The sequence below is a fragment of the Pseudochaenichthys georgianus genome, chromosome 4 (assembly GCF_902827115.2).
Source record: "Pseudochaenichthys georgianus chromosome 4, fPseGeo1.2, whole genome shotgun sequence".
NCBI classification, from domain to species: Eukaryota; Metazoa; Chordata; class Actinopteri; order Perciformes; family Channichthyidae; genus Pseudochaenichthys; species Pseudochaenichthys georgianus.
Window position 1 is genome coordinate 11,199,421 of NC_047506.1, and position 15,417 is coordinate 11,214,837.

General features: G+C 39.6%; 1 protein-coding gene across 2 annotated transcripts in view; it reads left to right on the top strand.

Annotated features, from left to right (window-relative positions):
• Window positions 1-426: 426 nt before the first annotated feature.
• The window catches only part of clocka (clock circadian regulator a), a 51,002-nt gene continuing 36,011 nt past the window's right edge, over window positions 427-15,417 (top strand). The window contains exons 1-2 of one of the 2 annotated variants that reach the window (XM_034081706.2): window positions 427-514; window positions 15,213-15,287. The gene's annotated coding sequence lies outside the window, so the exon portion shown is untranslated. Of the gene's footprint in view, window positions 515-675; window positions 856-15,212; window positions 15,288-15,417 lie in introns of those variants that run through there. The other variant, XM_034081705.2, reaches the window with a different exon arrangement.

Genomic DNA, 15,417 nt, shown 5'->3' on the forward strand with positions numbered 1-15,417 from the left:
GAGGGCCCAAGCTTACACAATATAACCGAGAGGGCCCCCTCATGTCTGGCCCTTAGAATAACTTGAAAGTCTATTTTTAACACTTTTTCAACAAAATCAGAAGTGCATTTCAAAACATAATCATGGCCTACAAATCACACACATTTTATAAAATGTATAGCATTGATTGTAATGTAAAATTGAAGAATCAAGTTAGCATGTATAATTACAGACCTGAATAAGGGGTATTCAATTAATACATTTTCCTTTCCACATGTGGCTCAATTTGATGAAACACATTTAAGCTTTACTATATCAAATAAAAACAGACTACACTTAAAAGTTCACTGAGTCCAATCCAGGTAATGTAACCTGTCGCCCAGCTCTCTCTAAACGGGCATGTGATGTGTGATTCTCGGGGAGTGTGGACCGTAGGTCGGCCCTTTTGGCTCCAGCTCCAGCCCGGTGCGCCTGCCCTGCACAGTTAGCGCCACTGGGTGCAGGGATATCCCGATGAAGGGGGAGACTGTTCGGGGTAAGTGTGACATCTCTACCGGCGAACTCCGCTGCGTATTTTAAATATTTCATATCTGCAGCCAATCTGTGTAGGCCTATTGTGGACACACAACAGCTGCCACAGGGAACAGCTTTGCGTGTGTGTGTTTAGTGACAGAGTCTGGCCAGAGGCCCGGTGACCCACATTATTATCTAACGTTGCATGTTAGCTAGCTAGCTCCAGCTAAAAGTGGGTTAGAGTCATAGACTGTTGCAGACGAGTTGAAAGCCCGCTACGTTAGACCTGAAAACGGAGAAAGACTGCGGCTGTCCAATGTGTCACGGATACAGGTGCCATGTCAGTGTGTGTCTCATGTCGCAGTAAGTTTGTTCAAATGTATTAAGCTGTTGTTATGTTTCTGTAATAAACGTAAGTCAGAATGCTAGGCGGAGTTAGCTTTCTAGCAATCACTGCCCGGTTTACCGACCGGTGTTACCTGGCAGCAGCGGGGCGGTAGACGTGCTGAACCCACCTCTGTCACTTCAAGGCTGGCTTTAGTTCAGGTGACTTTACATACTGGAAAACCGTTCACATCTCACCGGCAAAATATTTTTCTACATCTAATGCCTTTTTTGAATGTTTTCCCCCCGGTGTTAATTACAAACTCTGTGGCAGCTGCGTTTCTCTCAAACCAAGTCTGGTTTCGCATGGATCTATTCTGCTGCTTCCCATTCAACGGACATGAAATCGATCACAATGTCACTAAATCCGCTCAGTCGCTGATCTACATGTCAGGCAGCTGAATTGTTCCTGGATCATACATGTGAACATGACAGGAAATAGATGGTTATGCAGCCTGATTTATTGGTTTTTATTTCTGAACCTGCCATTCTTTTATTATTATTATTATTATTATTATTATTATTATTATTATTATTTTTTATTTTTTTCATACACAAGAGGTGTATGAAAAAATAATGGCGGCTTCTTGTTTCCCCAAATTGTCAGTAAAATAGGTGTACAGGACAATATTTTGTTTATTTTCAATTATTTGTCACAGTCATTTATTGAAACTTGAGATGTTGAATGTCTAGTTTTGTGTCAAATAAATTATGTTTTTATAATTTACTCAAGACATCAACTGTATTGCTCTCTATGGGTAAATTAAAGCAAGTACTAGGGAAAAGTTTCTTCTGACACTTTTACACATTAGAAAATAGCTTGAATGATAGCTGGGTCAGTGACAAATAAGGGTTGGTATGATGTCCAAATCAAAAATATGCTTTAAACTTATTAAAACAACATGTTAGATGTTTGTAAATGTATAGTTTGCATTTCTGTTGGTGTCATAGTGTTTATATGACATTTCTACCATTTTTAATCAATTAAAGAATCACAGTCCCATTCAATTGTCAAATGGTGTAACCACAAAACATGACGAGTATTACATAATTCACCCTCATGGAAGTTATGTAAGTATACTGATGAAAATAATTCACAAGGATTACCCATCCTGGCTTTGAGTCTGGAATTTTTTCCAGTCTTCTGTTGTAAGTTGGGAATGGCGGGAGTTGACAGGCTCTGGCTCGGAGATCATGAAGAGCACATCAGATTCATAGGAGGTCAGGTGGATGGGGCCAGGTGAAAACATTCTTTGCACTCAGTTGTTTCATGCAGCTCACCTCTATCTCATCGCCCACAACCTGAACGATTTGCCCCACAAAAGGCTTACCCTCATAATTCACAACAATGAATTTGCCTCTCTGATTCAGCCTGGGTGGTTCTGGGACTTCTGACACATTTCTGAAGTCTACTGTCGACGGATTGTAACATTTGCAAATGGCTGCTGGTCTTGAACAGAAGTATGAAATGTCTCTGTACAGAATTGTGGCTGGCTTTGTGGAGATGACTTGATGCAGCTTCATGGTGCCCTTTACAGCTGGCACGACCTCTGGCACTTTTTCATCAAACTTTACAATATCCTCCTCAGATATCCAGGAGAAGTTAACGGTAGACTTCTGTTTAATCCGGAAGTCATAAACATCCTCAGGGGTCTGCAAATCTTTTCCTCTCTGCACTGCTGTGTCGGCAAGACGCTTCACAGTTGCCCCAACTCCATCTGGTGCGCCTTTCCCGTGTGCTTTCTCACTGAAATTCCAAGTCACACTCTTGAAACCCAAGAGAAAAGGCATAGTACTCAAGAGGTAAAAGTTATTTCGGTTCCTGTACTGTGTTACAGGTCCATCACTTATAATGTGGAGGGAGGAACGCGGCATTTCACATTTTTGTTATGGCATCACAACAGGTTCTAAAACTGCCTAAACAGCACGTTCGTCATGGCGAAGACAGCCAGAGATGGTGGCATAGGTGTGAGTGGCATCACCTGTGTATACCACACAGGTGTGGATGGTGGCCTGTTTCCGGCTGCTACCAAAGTGAAACGCCTGGATCTCGCGATTTAGCTTGCAACCATAATTTTCGGAGAAATCAATATGAACACACAGTTCATCTCTAAGAAAAGGCATCTAGCTTCTTGTTCAGGAGACTAAGAAGGTCTGCCGTCCTGCCACTCTTTTCAATCTTTTGATATTTTGCAGATGTTTTCTCCTCCACTGTAACAACAATCCGCTCCCACTGCTCCCATGTGATGATGCTATCATGTAGTGGGCCCTCAAACTCCACTTCATTGTAGCAACACTTAGTACATAAGCGGTACATGCACTTCTGGTTGGTCGGGTCACAAACAATGGTTTCCAGAAGTTCCGAAATGCTGTTCGTCAACAGAATGCCTTTCTGACAGAGTCTGTCAACGATCATTTTAAAGTTGTCATGGTCAAAGCAGCTACAGGTGTTTCGGTCGGACTCTTTCGCTTGAGTAACATAAAAAGGGCAGTATCTGAGGAACTGTCGATAGGAGACTGCATGATGTTTCAGGGCGGTTGTATTGTACTTGAAGTGGAGGTCTTTCAGAGAATGAAGAAGTACTCTCCTTTGGTGTTTCATTTTATTTTTTGTAACTGTGTCTTTCTTACCCGACAGCATGCGGCTATTTTCATCTCTACAGAGAAAGCCGACAACCCTCTCCTTTTTCTCCTCTGCAATTTTCTTGTTGTCTCTCTTCGTGTTTCTCACACTTACTTCCTTTCCTTTATTCACTTTGAGCTTATCAACTTTCCGCTGCAGATTTTTGTTGCCTTCATTCTTTCACTCTTAAGTTCCTTCTTTATTTTGATGAGCTCAAACCTTAGCTTTTCCCTTTCCTTCAGCACTGCTCTATATTGCTGGTACTTTTCTGCACTGCCCTCACAGGAGTTGAGGATGCCTGTGGTCTCTCTAAACTTGGCTGCACTTAGTCATGATCAGCAAACAACCACTATGGGCTCTGGAGGGCCAATAAGCTGGTCATCTTCTATTGAATTCAGTGAGGGAGGAGTAACCCCCTGATCCCACCGGAAGCGTCTGCACTGCGCCGCGCTGCGACCCTCCTCCTGTGTCATAACCCACCAGGCGCGTTTCAAAACGTTGCGGGAGCGTCGTGTGTGCAGCCCTCGCAGTTGTTGGATGAACGTTCCACTTCCTGCCTGCACTGCGCTGCGCCGCGTCAAAAATAGGATTCATCCTATATTTGAGAAATTCCGGCACAGCGCGGCGCAGCACGGCGCAGCGCGGCACAGCGGGTCTGGTGGAATAGCACCCATTGACTAGAGTGGCCGCGATCGCTAAAAACGCCGCAGCCGCAGCGCAGACGCTCCTGGTGGGATTAGGGGGTTAGGTTCAAAACTTTAGCAAGCACCCTTTTCTTCTCTCTGTACTGCCTCTGATACTGCTTCCACTTTTTCCTCATCTGCACCTGTTTTTCCCTGGACAGATCTGCGACTGGGATGTTTGTGATCTTTCCTTGTCTCTTTCTCCTTTGATAGCCAAGAGTAAAGATGAATAAAACTGTTAGTCCTATGTCCAGAGCTTTAATTCATCTTCCATTTTAACTTCACATCTCTCACTAAAACTACCCTTTTAGGAGATCTACAATCACTGATATTTTGCTTTCTCATGAAGTGTGTGTGTGTGTGTGTGTGGTGTGTGTGTGTGTGGTGTGTGTGTGTGTGTGTGTGTGTGTGTGTGTGTGTGTGTGTGTGTGTGTGTGTGTGTGTGTGTGTGTGTGTGTGTGTGTGTGTGTGTGGGTGTGTGTGTGTGTGTGTGTGTGTGTGTGTGTGTGTGTGTGTGTGTGTGTGTGTGTGTGTACCTTTGCCCTCTTTTAGCCAGGTAATTTGCCCTTGCAGCAGGATCCGCATTAACCCGCGCTCTGTGGCGAGCCACTTTTTCTTTACTTGTAAGAGGCATCTATTAGGAGAAGAAGAGAGAGTTCGTTGTTTGCATACACACACAAGTTCCATCTACATACTGCTTGCTTACGTGCATTATCCTATAGGAATGTGAAACAAAAAAAAGATTGATTTATAGATTTTAAAGTTCTTTTAGACTATATGTCAAGCTGCACATCATATTATCATTTTAACAGTAACAACGATAATCATTTTGAAGTTATTCTTAAGAAGTTATTCTTATTATTACTAGTATTATTATTACTATTAATAATACACATTATTAATAATACACATCCTATTATCATTTTAACAGTAACAACAATAATCATTTTGAAGTTATTCTTATTACTAGTATTATTATTATTAATAATAATAATAATAATAAACATTACAAAAGAAGAACTATTGTCCATACATTGATCAAATTACTCTCATGAAGGAAGAGGTCAAATGGAGTAACCCGGTTACACCACTGGACATTTCAAATTTAAACCAACATTTGCAGGCATTATTGTGGACGACTATGTAAACTATTCTTCATATTCATTTGAATATTTTATGATGATCCATGTTTATCAACATTTTACTGAGGCCATACCATTTGACATGTATTCTAATCATACTTGACCTTGACCTGAAAATGCTTTATTTTGTCAAATTTTAGAGAGAGTTACTAACCTTGACTTGTGGCAGTTGGGGTCTTCAGGGGTCCTTCTGTTTGACATCACATTATGTCACATGATCTTCTGGCTCAACATTTTCAAAATGGCTCCAAAAAGGGTGGGTACACCCATAGACATATAAAGAGTAGATGCCGCATCGACCGCTACTGCCTATTGGCGCTGGCGAGCCGTGGGGCTGCCATCTTGGACCGGTCACCCGCTCCACTCAGTGTAATCTGTCTGGCAGGCGCAATGAAGTGTCAGCGCATTTTATCATAACTCGCTGAATACAAAACTGATTTTCACGTTTTTTTTTTTCTGCAAACGTCATATATGTAGGCATGATACCGGATACATGATTCGGCGTATTTTAATATTCATAGTAGGCTTAACGGCAATAGAATATTCTGGTATTTGATAGCCTATAATATGTTATGTATGATAGGTATTTTGCAAAAGACACACAATATATAATATAGGCTAATATATACACACACACACACACACACACACACACACACACACACACACACACACACACACACACACACACACACACACACACACACACACACACACACCACACACACACACACACACACACATACAAAAACACTAATGGTCTATATCAGTGTTTTTCAAAGCGGGGGCCCGCCAGGGGGTGCCAGGGGGGTCACGCAAAGTTTGAGGGAAAGGGGAAGGGAAATTTTTTTTTTTAAAGTTACATTTATTTATTTTTTCAGATGTTATTAATAACTGCATATCTATCAATCTATGTGTCCTCCTTTGATGCCAATTTTTAAATATTTTTTATTTATTAATATTTTATTTTATTGTTTTTAAATCTCACGACCGCCCTTCAAGCCAATCAGAATCGAGCTGCCGCTACTGAGAGTGAAACTGAGTATCTGCTCAGCTTTTGGAGCAAGTGAGAGCTAGTGAATATTTTGCTCTGCAGCTGGATGAGAGCACGGATGTAGCAAATATTGTTGTTTATATATATGAATTTAAATATGTTTATTGTTAATATTACTGTTGAATATTATATATAATATTATTAAGGCATAAGTAGCTTTCAAAATGCTAAAAATATGTTAATTGTTCATATTACTGTTCAAAATTATATAATATTATAAAGACAGAAATCACTTTAAAAATATGTTTACTGTTGGTATTACTGTTTAATATTGTGTTAAGAATGTGTATAACAGAAGACACAATCAATGTAATGAATGACAAACAAAGATAAATACAACATTTTTTTAGAAGAATAACTGATTATTAATTATTAATACAAATATATATTAAGAAAATGTATTAAGCTGTATGATTAATTTGTCATATTTTCCATCATAATGTACTCATCATTTAAAAAAATAAAAATTGCAACAGGGGGGTCCCTGCCAGACGATAATGCTATATGGGCATGGCAAAGTTTGGGAACCCCTGGTCTATATGATAGAGAAGCAGAAGCAGATTGTGTAGGCCTACTACTCAGCTATTTTAATAAGTTGAAAAGGAAGAAACAATAATACATTATACATAGACAGAAGTTATATATCAGTAAAAATGAATATCTATATCTATGTCAGAAAAAATGAAATCTACTTCTATATCTATATAAAAAATGTAAATGTTCAAGTTAAACACAAGAACATGACACCACCCCGCCCCAAACCATATTTACACAAAGTTGCTCATGACACCCGAATGCCCCGTGCATTTCGTCAGGTAATATGCAATGGGAGCCTTCCAATGTCCTTGTAGGCCAGGGGTGCCCAACCATCACAGCTGATTAATAACGGTATCTAACTTGAGTTTTTATCATATCAAAAACCTGTTGAAATGCTACTGTTATTTTTATTACGCATCGGCAGCCTCCAGGAATGCTTCTTTCACAACTTCGCCGTCTTTGAAAGACTTTATGTGTTTCACAAGAACGTGACTGACACGTTAAGATTCTATGGTAGCAGCCTTGCTCTTGTTGTTGGGCCTGGTGAAAATGGACTGCTGTGCATTTAGCTGTCCTATCAGGCCCCTCCCCTTTTGGGAGTGTAGGGCAGAATTAGGAGGGAATTCCGTCTCGTAGCGTTTATGCACTGTTTGAAATGCCGCTCCTAAATTACCCTTCTTCGATAAGCCACGCTCACATTGCAGATGAGACAGATGAACTTTGAATTGGAATAGATACAAAAATAATCATCCTCCCACTCGGAGTGCAAATTATATATGTTTTGCTTCTGCCATGATTGCGGTCTTGTGTGTGTGCGGACTGTCACTCCTGTTGACACCGACAACGTTAGCGAACTAGTGCACTGCCCAATGCCCACCAGCCACGCCCTGACACATGGGGTCACGCCGGCCAATCACAAAGCTTTGATGCGTTCAAGTGCATTATTCTTGCACAGGAAGATTATGTTATAGGACATTAACGATAAAACAGAATATTGTTGTTCTATTTTTAGACACATCTCGCGATTGACTGGTAATCTCCCCGCGATCGACCCCGGTCGATCGCGATCGACTGGTTGGGCACCCCTGTTGTAGGCCAACCACCATGAACACAAGAGCCTCAGTAGCAACATCGGTCTCATTGTTTCCATCCCCCATGTCTACAAAACCAGACATTGACTGGTTATGTGGATTATATTGCACATGTTTTCTGATGGCCATGGCATCCAACATGAGTGCAACACATCCATATTTAGCCTGGTCTTCCTGGCATCTTCTCTCCAGCATATCCAGCATCATCTTATCATCGGGTGGCGCAGTGGTCTGTGCGTTTGATCAGCAGATCAAGGGGGCGTTGGGGAACTCCAGTTCGAAACCCGCTCCCGCCCCACTGCGTCAGGCCGTTGTGTCCTTGGGCAAGACACTTCACCCGAATTTGCTCCTGTGGGTATTGTCCACAGTAGATGACCATTACATGTATGATCTGTATGTGTAATGTGTATTTGTAAAACGCTTTGAGAGTCATTGAGGAAGCGCTATAATAAATATAAGGATTATTATCTTGTTCAGGCCAGGCTTTGCCATCCATCGTACACAGCCACTTGTAAAAAAATTGAGAAGTAGCTATTTTACGTATTTGCAACCGTAATTTCCAAAAATGAAATTGAACAACATTAAGACTACCTTTTTTTTTAGTCTCTCTGAGGTATTTGTATGCCTTTAGACCATGTAGATGGAGTGTGAGGGCAAACTCTCTGTGGTCCTTTGAGTACTCATGGCCCTGCTAAGTCTATTTGAAGATCTGAAATTGTATGAGAAAAAATTAATAAGTCCCCTTCATATAATAACAAAGGAGTTTAATAAAGAGTGTAAGAGTAAGATGTACATGAATTTCAAAGTGCTAATTTCATCTTACCTGAGTAGAAATCAAGCCTCTCTTTGAGTTCTTCATTAATGAGGTTCTTTTCCCTCAAATCCCCCAAAAGACTCCTCACTGTGGTCTTTGCCCTCTTTTCTCTAGCCATGGCATTCTTCCTCTCTCGCTCGAGACTCTCCACTCTTGCTAAAGCTTCATAGGGTCTGGCCTTAAGAGCAGTAGGAGAAGCAGGCAAGACATAGCTATGATCCTAGTAGAAAGAGGGATGAACATGGTTTGAGTGATGTTTCACTTCACACACATCACTTTGACACAACTAGAGTATGGCCCACATTCTTTCTTATAGTCATCACCTGTCAAAGCCACTGCCAGCATCATGCGTGTGTGTGTGTGTGTGTGTGTGTGTGTGTGTGTGTGAGTGTGCCAGGAATGCATGTTCAACATGTCTTCAATTGTGTGTGTATGGGTTTATTTGTGAGTGTGTTTAATATGAGTGGCAGCAAACAAGAGAGATTTTACTTTGTCTTGGACCATTATGATATGATGTTGAAAATAGAAATACTCACATCATTAGGCTGAGGTTGTGAGTGTGAGGTTGAATCTTCTGGGTTGTCCTGAGGGGCCACAGACAGGCTCTCTTCAGCTTTTCTGGAAGTAGACGTTCCTGCCCTTTTCCGGCTAAAATGAAAAAGCATAATACTTGAAAAGAATATATATACACACACACACACACACACACACACACACACACACACACACACACACACACACCACACACACACACACACACACACACACACACACACACACACACACACACACACACACACACACACACACACACACACACACACACACACACACACACACACACACACACACACACACACAGGGATAGGTATTTCACCCTGCCCTGTTATTGATAATAGAATGTTTACATTTATGAATACTAATAGCCTTATGATGATACACCTACTCTTTGGAGGTGAACCGGGAAGCTGAAGATGGAGGGAATAATACCATCTCTGAGTCGGACAATCTGTCCTGTCAAACTCGTCCTGCTTAAAATGCTCACTGCAAATCACGGATGACTCGCTTGCAGTGAACCCTTCCCTCCTCAAAGCAACTTCCCACTTCTTCCTCATATCTTTGTCTTTGGGAAACCTTCAAAATAAAAACGGGAGATTTGAGAGAGTCAACACAAAAACATTTTAAGAAGGAGGTCAAGCTTATTTTCTTCCTTCTTCTTCTTCCTAGATAGATTAGATTAGATTTTACTTTATTCATCCCACAACGGGGAAATTCACTTGTTACAGCAGCATATGATTTATAAAGTCTCAGTTGGCCATAAACATAATGTTTGCTGTCTACAATTTCGCTGGCGGACATCAATACAGTACAATAATATTCTATTTACAAAATACAACCAATAATAATGTTGAATCTTACTTGTGAAAAGTAATCCCCCGACCCCTGTTCACAATCGTCCGCCGATTTGCACAGCAATACGCCACACAGTGCTCTGGCATCTTGAAACCTCTGCTGTCTATGGGTAGAATGTCTGTACAATATGGGTAGGATGACCGGTCCAAGATGGCGGCCGTATTTCTTGCGCCCCAGCAGCCAATGCGGCGTCTACTCTTTATATGTCTATGGTTACACCACAAGACATACCAGAAGTTTGACTTAGCAGACATGATTCCCCATGTTAATGGAAATATTCAGAACTGCTATGTGTCTCTATTATTATTTGGTATTAAAAAATACTTGTTTAAGATTATGCCAATGTATTACACATTTTTTCAACAATTTATATTCTTGGTACTGCGTTTTTATGGTTACACCATTTAGACAATATTGCCCTTATTCTCTCAATATTATCTCAAAACTTAACAAAATCAGGGATTTCAAGATATGGGCCCAAAGAAAATGATATTTTAAAGTAAATTATAACTTTATTGTGAAATGTTCACATTTTTAAAGTTATTCAAACCTCAGGGACAGAACAATGAGTGGCAGGTCTTTCACCCAGCTGCACTTGAAGTCCACTTTATGCAGCCATTTCTCAAACACATTGATTTGGAGTCAGTGTGTGATGTGGGACATTACATTATGCAATGATATTTGAATGAAGGTTTCAATTAAGTTATATCCACAGCAACACTGTTGTGAGTCTGTTTGTCGTCATGGCAAACTATTCTCGTAGACACTTACAAACCCAGTGGAGGTTTTAAGCTAAAAGTGTGTAGGCCTATTTGGGAAATAATTGTTAAGTATTTTATGACTATTATACCTCATTCCTTCAAAGTGGCCATAATAATACCTTGCAGGCATTTTTTATTTGGTGATACCTTATTATTGCTCAGAGTTGTTGTTGCTAATAGTGCTCAATAGTTTGACACCTTTTTATGTAGCTGCCAGCCTGGCACTGGGGCTGGCTGCAGGTCAGGAGAAGAAAGTGTTTGGCAGACTGTTACCACTAACTGTTTCATTGTAGCTTGCTAGAAAATAATATGCAGATTACCGAATAACAATCAGCCCATACTATACTATAGACTGTCTATACAATAACAACTTCTAGTCATCTTGGAGACCTGTTCATGAATGCTGAAGATTGGCAATTAGCAGCCGTTTTAAATCGCAATGAGACATTTCATGTTCTGCAACATCCACAATTCAAATTCCAGATTTACAAGCAGAAGGCTATCACGCTTTATAACCCTTGAAATCCTGTTTTCTAATATAGACCACAGGATTTGTACAGTCTGCAAAGGCCGGCTATCATGAGGTTAAGGACGCTGTGCTTTGCCAGACGTGACCCTGACTCTGAAGTCATCTGGAATCTTTTGCAGTTGAATCCCTGTTACTTATCGTCATGTTTATGATGCGTCACACACATGAGGTCGTTATTGAATGCAGAATATGTTCATAAATTGGTCCTTTCTCAACAGTGAGTCTTTATTTCTGCCTTCACCTTATAATGTAATATTAAAGTCATATAAGGTCAAAACATCCTTTTCCAAGTACTTTTTGTTAAATATGACTATCAGATTAACTACATTTACCATTTTCTTCCTTTTATTACATGGTTTAGTTGAATACTCGATTCTGATCACGTGACACGTTGTTAATCCAGAACAGAAAGACCGCTGTCAAGGATTTATTGACCGTTGTTAAGGACGCTCACATCTGCACAAAGAAGTCCGTTCGATTTAACTGTATACAGTTTGGCTGAAAAGCAAACTGCATGCAGCCCACATCGGGATCCTGATCTGCCTGTCGGGTGTTCTTTTACCCATAATGACCGCCTCGCTGCACATTATCCCTTACTTATTATATGCAGATTTAATAGACGGCATGTGACTGTATCATGGCAACAATCAAACATGCCCCCTTCACCACTGGAGCCCTGTTGTTGTGGCTACAGACTAATCTCCTGCTGGCAATATTCAGTCTGCTTCACACAGTAATTGCTGCTAACTGTTTGTTGAGATATATTGCCTTTTTGAAAGGAAAATGTGTTTGTCGTGAGACCATCTGAATCTGGCCTTAGCAGACATCTAGTTTATACTTATGGCTCACTTTTTTGTTGTTGCTAAATTTAAAAGGATCTATTGACATACAACATACGTATGCCCAACACGCCTGTAGTAACCATAGTAACCCATAAAATCAGCACAGAGCTGATTTGTTAACAGACTTGTCACTCACTTCCAGACCAACTGACATTACTGACCATTTATTCTTGTTATGAAGGAATATGTTGTCAGCTTTATATATTTATGTTCCCACCCAAGGCAGCTGTAGTATGACCCTTAAATATGTTTATTTACGTGTTTTTTTCCAATATAGTTTAATGTCATAAGGTTATTGAGTTATCCACTGACAGGAACATGAGCTTGAGTAATCCTTTACCATCCATACAGGGTTATTTCGGTCAGATTGACCTTTCTCTGAGAGTTTAGAGGATCTTCAGCAGTTATATCTTTGGGTGGGCTTATGCACTGAATCACCAACCAAATCATCAAAATAATGTCCCATTACTTGTCGAAACTCTTAACCCTTAGATGCATAAGTAGGTCTTTGTGGACCCGGTGAGGTGGTTTTCTTGAAGTATCTTTGTAATTACATTTTTTTATCATTTCATATTCCAGCTATTCCTCAAAGAACATGTTTTGGATATCATGCCATTCACATTTTAAATTTACATTTTAAGAAATTGTAGTTTTTGTATTACTACCCTAAGCTTCCATAAGTGGGTAAAAAATGACCCGCATGCATTTTCTATGGGATCCTATGGGTACCTTTGATTCTTATCACCTGTGGCTGTCAGGAATACATTCACTGTAGACCACACAGACTACATCACAAGTGACACCTCTCAGGAAGATTATTTTACACAGCAAGATCTGATACCTGTCAGTATAATAATAATAATAATAATATAATAATCCTTATATTTATTATAGCGCTTTATCAAAGACTCTCAAAGCAAATTTGGGTGAAGTGTCTTGCCCAAGGACACAACGGCCTGACGCAGTGGGGCGGGAGCGGGTTTATAATAATAATAATAATACATTATATCTGTATAGGGCTTTTTTAAAGGACTCAAAATCGCTTTACAATATAAGGGAAGGTTAGGGTGGGGGGTAATAGGACTATCAAAGTTGATCAACCGGCATGGATTGATGGGGAGTGGGCTATGAGTAGACAAGAGGAGAAGAGATGAGTTTTGAAAAGGGACTGGAATACTGTGAGGGTCTCAGAATAGCCGAGATCTTTGGGACAATATGTTTAAAACGGTTTTTTTCAAAATGTAAAAAAAAATTCTGAAATTATGAAAAATTAAATATAAAATATTTCTAGTGTGAACCAAAATATAATACTAAATATTATACAAGTGATTTTTCTTCACCAAAAATGGCATAAAAACACATATTATTCACTTATGGAAGAGTGTAGGGTCCAGTCACTCGTGCATCTAAGGGTTAAACTAGTGAATTAATTCACTGATCTCACGGCCAACCTTCTTCATGGTGGACAAAGATTAGGTAATGTATTGGAAAAGCTCACACACATACATACATACAAAATCATGAATGTTCCAACACCATCATGTGCAAACAGAAATAAAGTTAGTAAGATAAAGAATATGTCTCACCTAAATATAGATAATAAAAACAGTCTCTCAGTGAGAAGTATTGTTGATTCTTGTAAAAATGGAGAACACGCTGACCTAGTAGATTTGCAATCAAAGTCTTATAATAACGCTTTCTGCTTTTGTGATGATGAACAATTGGGTCAAGTCTATAGGGTTTCCCCTAAAAAGGGATGAAAGTAGAGTTGCATCAGTTTTATCTGTAGCATCATTGATAGCTCCTCAGTACTCAAATTAAGCATTAGCGAATTAATTTATTGTTTTGGAAGCTGCAACTGATTGTGTTACCAAACGATGTGATGAGGTGATTGTTGTCATTAAAACAACATGATGTCACTGCAATTTAAGTGGCTTGGCCTACAAAATAAATGAGGTCAACTAGAAAACATTCATATAACAAAAATAATAATGTAACAGGAAATTAACCAACAACACTTTTACTTAGCAATACTTGTTATTCATGTATTTAATTGTATTTCTTTATCTGTTTAAATCATTGATCAATAAAAACATAAATGTGTTTGCCAGATCTAGCCTCTCATATCAAAGATTTGATGCATTTTGAGTTCAGGGAACCTTTTATTGACAATTTATTTTAACTTTACTTACATACAGATAACATGCTATGAACACAATAGGAAGTAAGTCTGTACAACAACATTAGTTTAAAGGCTCCATTTCATGAACCTGTGATTGGTATTTACTACTCATTCAACTAAAAGATACCAATACATTCAAGAGGTTTGTCATAAGAATTATCCTACCAATAAATGTTTTTATTTTTTATTTGAGGCCAATAAATCATCACTGGATGAGACTTAACTCAGTAGTGTGATAGAATTCTTTACATGGATTCTTTATCAGTACAAGGGTTATTACATTTCCAAAGCCTTTGCTGAAACACTCACTCACATGTACACTCACACCTAAGCAACTATTTTTACAATAATGACACAAAGTAACCTCACATTAATGCACTTCTCGGAGCAAATGCTTGTTTACGCTTCCTGGAAGTAAACGTCCCAGCTGATGGCCGGGGGCTCGGGTTGCTAATGAATGAACTGCCAAGAGTCGCGTGAGTCTGTGTGTGGGTGTGTGTTTGACAGTGCATGTGTTTAGAGCTGTTCTCTTATTCTGCAGTGCTGTACGAGGCTTATGGTAACCCAGACGCTTCAGTTCTGATTCAGAAATGTGAGTTTCTTCGCTTTAAGCCACACGTTAGTTACTATTTAACTATTCTAGCTTTTCTCTTTCCGTTCAACAGATGAAGAATTCAGAGTTGACTCATCCATCATGAGGTGAAGCGGTTCCTTAATTGACCACCACTCAAGGAAACAAGGTAAGGGATTGTACACTTGGATAATTATAATTATCTAGAGCTTTTGGAGAGACGTTATACACCAATTCAGTAATGTTCTATTTTTGTTCTTCAGTCTACCGATGTTTCACATAAATATAATGAAAATTGA